General features: G+C 36.7%; 2 long non-coding RNA genes across 2 annotated transcripts; both read left to right on the top strand.

Annotated features, from left to right (window-relative positions):
- Window positions 1-1,791: 1,791 nt before the first annotated feature.
- LOC113277614 lies at window positions 1,792-3,486 on the top strand. The gene is made up of 3 exons (XR_003325021.1): window positions 1,792-2,095; window positions 3,144-3,214; window positions 3,295-3,486. It is a non-coding gene; the product is annotated as an uncharacterized LOC113277614 (long non-coding RNA).
- A 164-nt stretch (window positions 3,487-3,650) lies between these two features.
- On the top strand, window positions 3,651-4,554 carry LOC113277613. The gene is made up of 2 exons (XR_003325020.1): window positions 3,651-3,776; window positions 3,863-4,554. It is a non-coding gene; the product is annotated as an uncharacterized LOC113277613 (long non-coding RNA).
- The last annotated feature ends 5,187 nt before the right edge of the window (window positions 4,555-9,741 follow it).

Genomic DNA, 9,741 nt, shown 5'->3' with positions numbered 1-9,741 from the left:
TAGGAGATAATTCATATTGGATGGATGTACACCGACTAACCTTCAATGGGCTTGTACCACCTGGAACATCCAGTACAATCCTGCCAAGAAGTGAAAACTACTACAACACCCATTTCTCAGATTTTTCCAACTGTCAAACGCACCGTCCCAAAACTTGAGGGACGCACCCATTTATTCGGAAAAAAATTATTAGGAGACCCATATTTTTCTTAATTAGAAATGGAGAAAGAGGCGAGACAACCGAAGAAGAAGCTGTTTATTTTGTTCTCTCCAAGTTCTATCAATTTCTACTCTTGATTCTTATCAACTCTTGTTTATTTTGTTCTCTCCAAGTTCGATTTTATTTTTAGGTTTTCGTTTTGAATCGGAATTTTCTATTAGGCTTTAGATCTCAATTTTCGATTGGAGTGTAATTCCATTGCAAATGATTTCTAAAAGACGGTTCTGGTGGATAAATCAAACGATTTTAGAATGGGTTTGTAGTGATGACTGATTGGAAACGGATGAAGAAGAAATTGGGTTTTCTGCCATAAAGAATCAGGGAAGATTAGGGTTTTCGCTGATGTTCATGGGAATGATGGGGGTTTGTTGTTGAAATGAAGAGATGATGCTGTTGGAATCGAAGGTGTGGTAGTTGTTGATGAACCGAGATGAATTCAGTGGAAGAATGGGTTTTTGGAATGATATTTCGGTGATATTGGGATTGTGATGGTACTACAATGAGCCAGATGCTTACTGCCGAGCATTGGAGGATTTACTTTGCTTAATAATAAAGCTTGGATGACACAATGGGAAGCCAATCTTCCTTCACGGAGTGAAAGGACAGGGTAAGTATTGCAGGTTCGTGCAAAGTTGTTTTTCCATTGTCTTAAGATTTAATTTGTTTGATGGGATCTTATTGTTCCCATCTATGCTGTAGACGTTGATTTTGAGTAAATAGTACATTTTGATAGAGCAAAAATAGAAATGCTCTTTGTATCTTGGGACCCTAGTTAGTAAGTTCCCGAATGATTCGCGAATTTTTCCGTATCACGAATTTTACCGTCTTATTCGCGTACGTTTGCAACTCCGAACCCAAGTCGCGTATTATGTGGCATTCCCGGATTATTCGCGAATCGTTCACGAATTTTACGTATCCCGAATGATACGTCCGCTTACTTCGCCATAAATTCTTTAGCTTTTACTTTTCAAAGACTCCATTTTTTGGGCTTTACTGCCTCCCGAGCATACACGACCAAATATTAGACGTGTTGTAATTTTTATGAAACAAAAACGACTGAAGAGATTTGAAGGTGAAGGTGAGAGAGATCTCAAACTCACTAACCAAGCATCTAAACCACCATACGACGTCCTCTTGGATAACTAATGTTGTATATATTATTAATATCATCATATTAAGTTTATTTTTTCTTTAAATAACTCTCACATATGCATAAAAATTGGTCTATGACCTTATAAATACAAATTATTTGTTATATATAGATACCGAATTTTCAGATCCGAACTCACATTTATAAATCGAATTATACACGTACATATGCCGTTCCGAATTACTGACGAATCACGTCCCGTTGACCGAATTTTGGACCGACTCTGGATTTTACAAAACCGTATAATACTCGTACGTTTGTCGTTCCGTACGTTTGCCGAATCCCGAATTGCTAACTAGGCTTGGGACTAGAGCTGGCAATCCGAGCCAAAACCCGCGGGTTGGCCCGTCCCGTCCCGTGAAAACCCGCACCCGTCCCGGATCGTAACTAAACAAGACGGGCGCGGGTTGTATAATTAGTGGCTTGTGAAGAAACGGGTTGGCCCGTCCCGTCCCGTGAAACCCGCGGGTAACCCGGCTCAGTTCACTAGGCCGCGTGTCACACAAACACAATGACACGAAAACCACTAAAAACAAAAACCCTCTTCACCAGAAAAAGAAAACAAAAACTCTCTAACCCTGCAACCCAGAAGCAATCTCTCGATCTCTAAATCTCTCAAAAGATAACCCATAATCAGAAAACCCTAACTCAGAAGCAATCTCTCAATCTATTCAGCAGAAACTCAAAGGATTAATCTCTCGAACTCAATCAGATCTCACCAAGGGGTAAGAATCTCTCATACTCTCAAATCTTAAGAATAATTTCTGTTCCAGTTTTCTGTTTTAGGGATTGTATAATTTTGAGTTTTTTTTTTCCTCTCAGAAATGTTTAGAACTTTAGATCTTAACATGCAACTTAAGTTTTGTTGCTTATATGATGAAATTTATATTGGGTCCTGTTTAATTTTGGGGATTTTTGATTTTAGATCTTTAATTTTGGTCTTTGATTTTCATGATGATTTTCATCATAATTTTGGTCTTTTTGATGATTTTGTCTCTGTAGCTCATTTATGCAAATCAACTCATTTGTTAACATGCTTTGATTGATGATAAGTACGCACAAATCAACTGAATTTTATTTCTTTGGTTGATGATAAGTATTTGAAATGATTTCTATTCATCTCATTTGTCTATATCCGAAATCCATGTTTAAATTGCATATGCATACACACAGAGAGATGTCAGTATTTCTTATGTGGATTTGAATTTTTAAAAATCCTGCAGATAATTTGAAATGCACATGAACTGTTTGATACTATTTCTGGTGGAAATAATGTTCCTGGACTAGTTTAGAGGAGTCCCGTCTCATTTCTGATTCCGTCCAGTTTTCTGTTTTGTGGCATAAATTAAGCCTTGTATGGTTTTATCCTCTCATAGTGTATGCATGACATATCTCCTATTTTACATGATTGTTTGTTGTTATGTGGATTTATGATTGATTTTGACTTTCATAGTCAGAATTAGATAAACTACTTCTGCATATTGTGTATAAGTTGGATACTGTAAACCAGTAAGAGTGTCAATCGACGTACAGAGAACTGAAACCATGAAATATGTCTTGTCATTAATTATAATGTCTGCAAAAGAGAGCCAGACCCAAAGAGTAGTGACTGAGATGCTATATGGGTTTGAAGATTTCCTTTTTATTATTCACATGCTTTATTTAGTATTTGAAATAATAATAATATGCACAAGAGTTCATGTTCTGGATATGAAATGATGGTTTTGTGTTAGCTTTTGAGCCACATTGATAATTGAATTCTGTTTTTGCAAGGCATAACTGCAATAATGAAGACTAGCAAGGAAGCAGTAAAGAAGAAGCCGGTCAAGCAGTTGGAAATAAAGGTTAAGACTTGTCATCTCAATTGCAGTGTAAAGAAATTTCCGTATAGCTTCTCATTTTAACTAAGCTATGGTTGTTGCAGATGAAAAACAAAGAGAAGACTGATGAAGCATCCCTGATAAATAACAAGTCCAAAACTGATAATGCTGAAGCAGCTGAACCATCTTCTAATATAATTGCAAAGTAGTTTAGTTTTGCAATTTTGAGTTTTTGAATCGAAATCAAATGAATTAGATGAAATGATGAATGTTAAATTAAGTACTTAGGTTGGGAATGAGCTTTAGATGGCCTGAATGTGGCCGGAAATAGCCCAGAAATCGATTTCTGACGAGTTGACTCAACAAAAACCAGCTAACCCGTGAGCTCCCGTGAACCCGCAAGCTTTACCCGGGACGGGCGCGGGTTGGAGAAATGACCACCCGTGAAGAATTTCAACCCGCAAGCTTAGGCTTGTATTAACCCGTAACCCGCGGGTTGGTCACAAGCCAGCCCCGGCCCGCCCGTTTGCCAGCTCTACTTGGGACGTGCTCTGGATTTCCATTTACCATTCTAAGGATGCTGCTGGTACACATACACATTTAGTGAGTCACCACATTAAAACTAGGATATGGTGGGATGAACCTTACTAATTTTGATTTTTTGTTTTCTAGTAAGTGAAACTGGGGTTAAAAGCAGCAGTTAACTGCAGTTGGGCGACAATGAATTTCTTATAAGGCCTTTGCAGCAGTCAGTGGTGGTGAACTGGTGATTAGAGACGTAAACTAAGAAGCTAGAACTGGAGTTTGTTGTGAACGGAAAGTGGGTCTGAAATGGTTGTGGGACGCTGGTGATGTTGTACAAGAATGAACGGGGTAGCCTGAACTGGGGTTAAGAGTAGAAGTTAACTGCAGTTGGGCTTAATTGGACATTTTAAGAGACTAGACTTGATTGAGATGATGTGCCTGCGAAGAAAAGATGGAAAATGTGGAAATAGTCGAGAATTGATGGCCGTCGTTGTGGGTACTTTGCTGGAATCGGTTTGTTGACGGGTAAGCACCGGAACTGTAAAGTGAAACTGGTGGTGTCATCTCATTTAGAGTGCAGGAGGCTGTGGAGAATTATTGGCTCGAGTTGATAATAACTTCAGGTGGTATTTGGCTTGAATCTGTAGTATTTGGCTTGAATCTGTAGCTGACGAGAATGTTGCAGTCAAAGTTAGCCGTGAACTGGCTAATTGTATATAGATTTTGAGGGTTCTTGTATAGTTCGAGATTAGGTTTTAATGACATTTCTCAATTTTAATATATACATCAACACATCACTGGTAGGGAGGCTACGAATGTGTTGGTGTTGGTGTTAGTCATAATGGTTGAATAATTCGTTATGCAGTTATGAAAATGGTTGCATAACCTGTTATGCATCTACAAAATTTGTTGCATAACCTGTTATGTAGTTCCGAAAATGATTGCATAACATATTACACAGCTATTATTGTAGGTGAATGACAAGTTATGCAGCCTTTTTTTTTTTTGCATAACTTGTTATGTAGTCCAGAGATAGTAGTAGGGCTGGCAATGGATAAATATCCGCCGGATATTGGCCATACCGATAAGGTTAAGGTTAAGGGTTATCGGATATCCGATAACATCCGACGGATATCAAAAATCCAATTCGATAAGGTTAAGGTTAACCTATCGGATATCGGATTTTTATCCGTTAATATCCAGTTTTGTTGGACAGAAGCAAAATCTGAAATTTAACGGAATTTTCAAGTGTTTAGCTTAACTGAAAGACAGAAAAACCCACACAAACACTACTCCAGTGTCTCAGTCACATCACACATGAAGAAAAAAACTACAAACACCCAACCAAACAGTCTGCAAACTAAAGTACACAACAGCAAAAGAGAAAAAACCATGTCTTCTTGTACATAGACTTAACAATAATGTCAAACAACTTGCTAGTGATGATCTTCCTTGGATGCCTGGTTATATGTTGCATCATTGCATCAACTTCAGTCGATGACTTCCATATCTGCATTCACAAACGAAACAAAAGAGAAGCAAACATGGTTTATACTAGCAACAGGGTTTAAACGAAACAAAATGAAACAAACGAAACAATATATTCTTTATGATAAAAGCGCATTTGCAGGTGGAGTTATACTAGCAACAGGGTTTATACATGTTTGTCCATACTCATGCTACTCAGTACTCATGGTCATGCTCATGGTTATGCTTTCCTTGGTTGTTGCAGAAAATGAAAGATTCAATTGTTGTTCGATCAGCTAATGGTACATGATGCATCACAGAAAAGCAAAGGAAAAGAACTAAGCAAAGGAAAAGAAGATTTACCTGCATCAAAGGAGCCTGGCAGCTAATCACTTAAGCATAGAAGTGCTTGGACTAATTCTGGACTTAATGAAGCTCTGTGTGTTGTTAGAACCCTTCCACCATCGCTGAACATGGACTCTGATGCTACACTGGTCACCGGAACAGCCAACACATCCCTTGCTATCTTTGATAGAATTGGGTACTTAGCGGCACTTAGCTTCCACCAACTCAATATATCAAAATTGTATTCATCTTGGGGTGACACAGTTGGAAGAATTGGTTCTTCTAAGTACGTCTCTAGCTCAGATTTTTGAACAACATATTCATCATTTTCCAACAGAAAAGTAGCATAATCTGGGTTAGTTGTACCTGGGCCTCTTACATCCATGCGAGAGACAAAGTTGCTAAAGAAAGCAGGAGCTGAAGTGTTGTTTTGAGATTCATATGCCTTGAAAATTTTGGTCAAGTTTATTCTGAACTTCTCATACTCAACTGATGCACGTTCATTATCCCCAAAAATTATCTTATATGTGAACCTAACCCATTTTGCCTTATATCTTGGATTTAAAACCACTCCAATGCTCATAATCAAGTTACTTTCACTCCAGTATGCATTAAACTTTTCTCTCATTTTCAACCCCATTTCTCTGACATACTCAAAAGTACTATCTTCCCAACTTGTGATGCTTTGGTTAATTTTGTATACCCCATTGTAATAAAGATTCGCAGTTGGATACTTAATCCCTGCAAACTCAGTTGAAATATTATTAAAAGCCTCTAAACAATTACAAATTTCTATTCCTTGGTCCCACTGCTCACTTGATGGCAGAATATCGAAGTCAGAATCGAACTCACTAAGTCTATGAAAACCTTCTCGCAGTTTAATTGCATTCTTAAGCATCGTAAAAGTGGAGTTCCACCTTGTGTCCACATCTAAACTAACTTCTCCAGACAATCTACATTGTGTCAATGCTGTTTCAAACTTCTCTTTCCTAGCTTGTGAAGACTTTACATACTTAACATAATCTCTAATACCCTCTATAAACACAACAACTACTTTCATGCCATACAATACAATCAAATGCAGTATATGGTTACTACACCTCATGTGAAACAATTTTCCTTGAAGCAACAAACAATTCTTACCATCTAGCCAGTTAATAAGATTCCTCATCATAACACCATTAGCTGGAGCATTATCAGCAGTCAAAGCGAAAAACTTCCTATCAATGTTCCATTCCAATGTGCAAGTTTTGATAAAATCTGAGAGAACATCTCCTGTATGCGGAGATGGCACTACAATGTAAGCTAAGGTTTTGGCAATCAAATTCCACTCATCATCTATAAAATGGCATGTAACACAACAATAACCATCTTTAGTGTGTTTGGCAGTCCACATATCAGTTGTGAGACTACATTTGGAAGTCAAATTCTCTAACTGTAATTGAAATTCACCTTTCATTTCAGCGTAACACCTCAACACATCAGCTTTACTTGTATTCCTACATGACATTCTCGCAGCAGGGTTCAAAGACTTAACAAAATCTCTAAAATAGAAATGCTCAACCATGTTGAGTGGGTAATCATGTTTATCAATCATTTTAGCAAGGCAGTTCCTAGTAACTATTGGATCAATACTTGTAATTAAGTAATTTAACTTGGTTAGTACCTGCTTTTTTAACTGCAGTGGTAATCTTCATCTGGCCTGGCTTGTTTTGAGGCTTCTGGGGACATATTCTTAGATGTTGAGCCAAGCGGGTAGTTCCTTGTTCACTACAAGCAGGTACCAACTTTTTGCAATGATGACATTCACCCATAAGGACAGCCACTTCCTTACCCGGGTTATCTTTATCAGGCTCTACAATGATTTTCCTAGTGAATTCCCATGAAGGTGACCTTGTTGTGCGCAATTTCTCCAATAAAGCAATAACAAGTGGATGATTTTCATCTTCTACTTCTGCTAATGATCTCTTATTACTCGAAGAAGGTGCTGTTGAAGCAATTGTTGAAGCAACACTTTGATCTTCTTGTTCTGGCTGTTGGGAAATTGGTTGACTGCAGCTTGGAGTTCCAACTCTATTGGATGCTTTTTCACTTTGAGACATTCTGAGAACAACGACAACCCAGAAATAAACACACGGTTCATGAGTTCATTAATGTACATATGACATAAAAAAGGATTAAACAGAAACAATCAATTAGAAAGAAAAACAAATAGTGATGCAGACAAACAAATAGTGATTCCAAATAGTATAAAAATGAAAGTAGCAGGGGCAAAATCTCACAAAGATTTCTTGAAATCAGTTGACATATTAACATAGAAATGACAAAATTAAACTAAAAGGAAGATTCAAATTCGAAACAATCGATTAGGCATTAACTTGCTTTAACAGATAGAAAACTAACAGATAGAAAACCTACTTGATATGTGCCAAGAAGATGATCCTCCAGACGATACAAAAGCTTTAACCCTTGGATCAATCTTGCTTCTTCAAACTATTTCCTGTGGCAACTAGCTATTGCTGAAGGAACAAAGGAAGTAAAGACAAAATAATTGTGATCAGGTGAAAAGCTAAGAAACTTAGTTCAAAAAGGATAAGGCAAACGAAGCGCAAAACTTTACAATTGTAGGGAGAAACAGGTTTCTGCTTGTGTATATATATGCCAGAAATAAGGTTAAACAAGATAGATACGTGGGTTCCAAAATATTTGGTTAGCATCAAATATTTAGAAATCCAAAAAAAGTGTATTGTTAGATATTTACATTTTGCTGTAACTTGTTAACAATCAACAAAATTAGTTCTCAAATACTTTGATTTTTTCATACCATACAACAAAGAATTTCAAATTCATATAAATCCAATAGAAACTCAAACAGTTATTTCCCTTCTAAGTTCTTCTTATAAACCCTAATTTCTAATTTAGGGAAGAACATCACAAACCCTAACTCTCTAAAATCAAAATTAAACATCATACAATTTTATAATTCAAAATATACATCAAACCCACCTATAATCCGCTATTCGCAACAATAATAGACAACAAAAACAATTAAATACGCAATCGATTTGGGGAAAAAAAACCTAAACTTCGAAACAATAATAGAAAACACAAACAATGACTTACTTTTTGATTGAGAGTCTTTAATCATCAATATTCTCGACCAAATCACGATCAAATCGATCGCTCAGTCCCCCTCTCTCGATCAAATCACGAACCAGTGAATCACTGTTAGAGAATGAGAAAAAACGGACTTTTGGTAGAATGAATGAAATGGGTTATTCTCTTCCGACATGCGACACATATACCTAGGGGTAGGAAATTACAAGTACACCCCTAGACTATCGGATATCGGATATTAACCTAACGGAAACAGCCTATTCCGATATCGATATCGTTAAGAGGAAATATCCAATAGAATATCGGATTCCGATATCCGATATGTCGGATTAAATCCTATAGGATGTCGGCTTTCGGAAATGGATATCGGATATCGGTTATCCATTGCCAGCCCTAGATAGTAGCATAACACGTTATGCAACTACTTTTTTGTTAGTATTGAAACCAACAAAAAAAGGCTGCATAATATCTGCATAACATGTTATGCAGTCGAGAAAATGGATGCATAACCTGTTATGCATCCGAAAATATGAATGCATAATGCATTATGCATCGAGAAATTGTTGCACAATCTTTTATGCATCGAGAAAATATATGCATCCGTAAATATGGATGCATAATGCATTATGCATCAATTTTTTTATGTACCCACTAAAATCAACCAAAATAATGGTTACATAACTTGTTATAGATGCATAACTTTGTTATCCAAATGCATAATTTGTCATGTAGTGGAGAAAATGGTTGCATAATTCGTTATGCGTCTGCAGAATGTATTATGCATCTTTTTGGTGGCTGCATAATGGTTATGTATCAAGTTTTCGAAAATTTTGCCTAAAATGATATTCACCTCCGATTTTTTCGTGAAAAACTAAAATTTGATATTCTTGTTTATACTCGTTGCTTAGCTCTCTTAAAAAAATTTCCAACGATATAAAATTTGTAAAATTCTAAGGCGCGGATTTTTAGATATGTTGTATCCAAATTGCGTTGGCAATTATATTTTTAGATATGTTATATCCAAATTGCGTTGGCAATTATACTCCTGATGCGTAATCCGTCATGCGGACATTTTTAATAATTTCATATTATTATGG

Source organism: Papaver somniferum, chromosome 5, assembly GCF_003573695.1.
Source record: "Papaver somniferum cultivar HN1 chromosome 5, ASM357369v1, whole genome shotgun sequence".
NCBI classification, from domain to species: Eukaryota; Viridiplantae; Streptophyta; class Magnoliopsida; order Ranunculales; family Papaveraceae; genus Papaver; species Papaver somniferum.
Note: the sequence above shows the minus strand (reverse complement) of the source record. Positions and strands in the feature narration are given on the sequence as shown.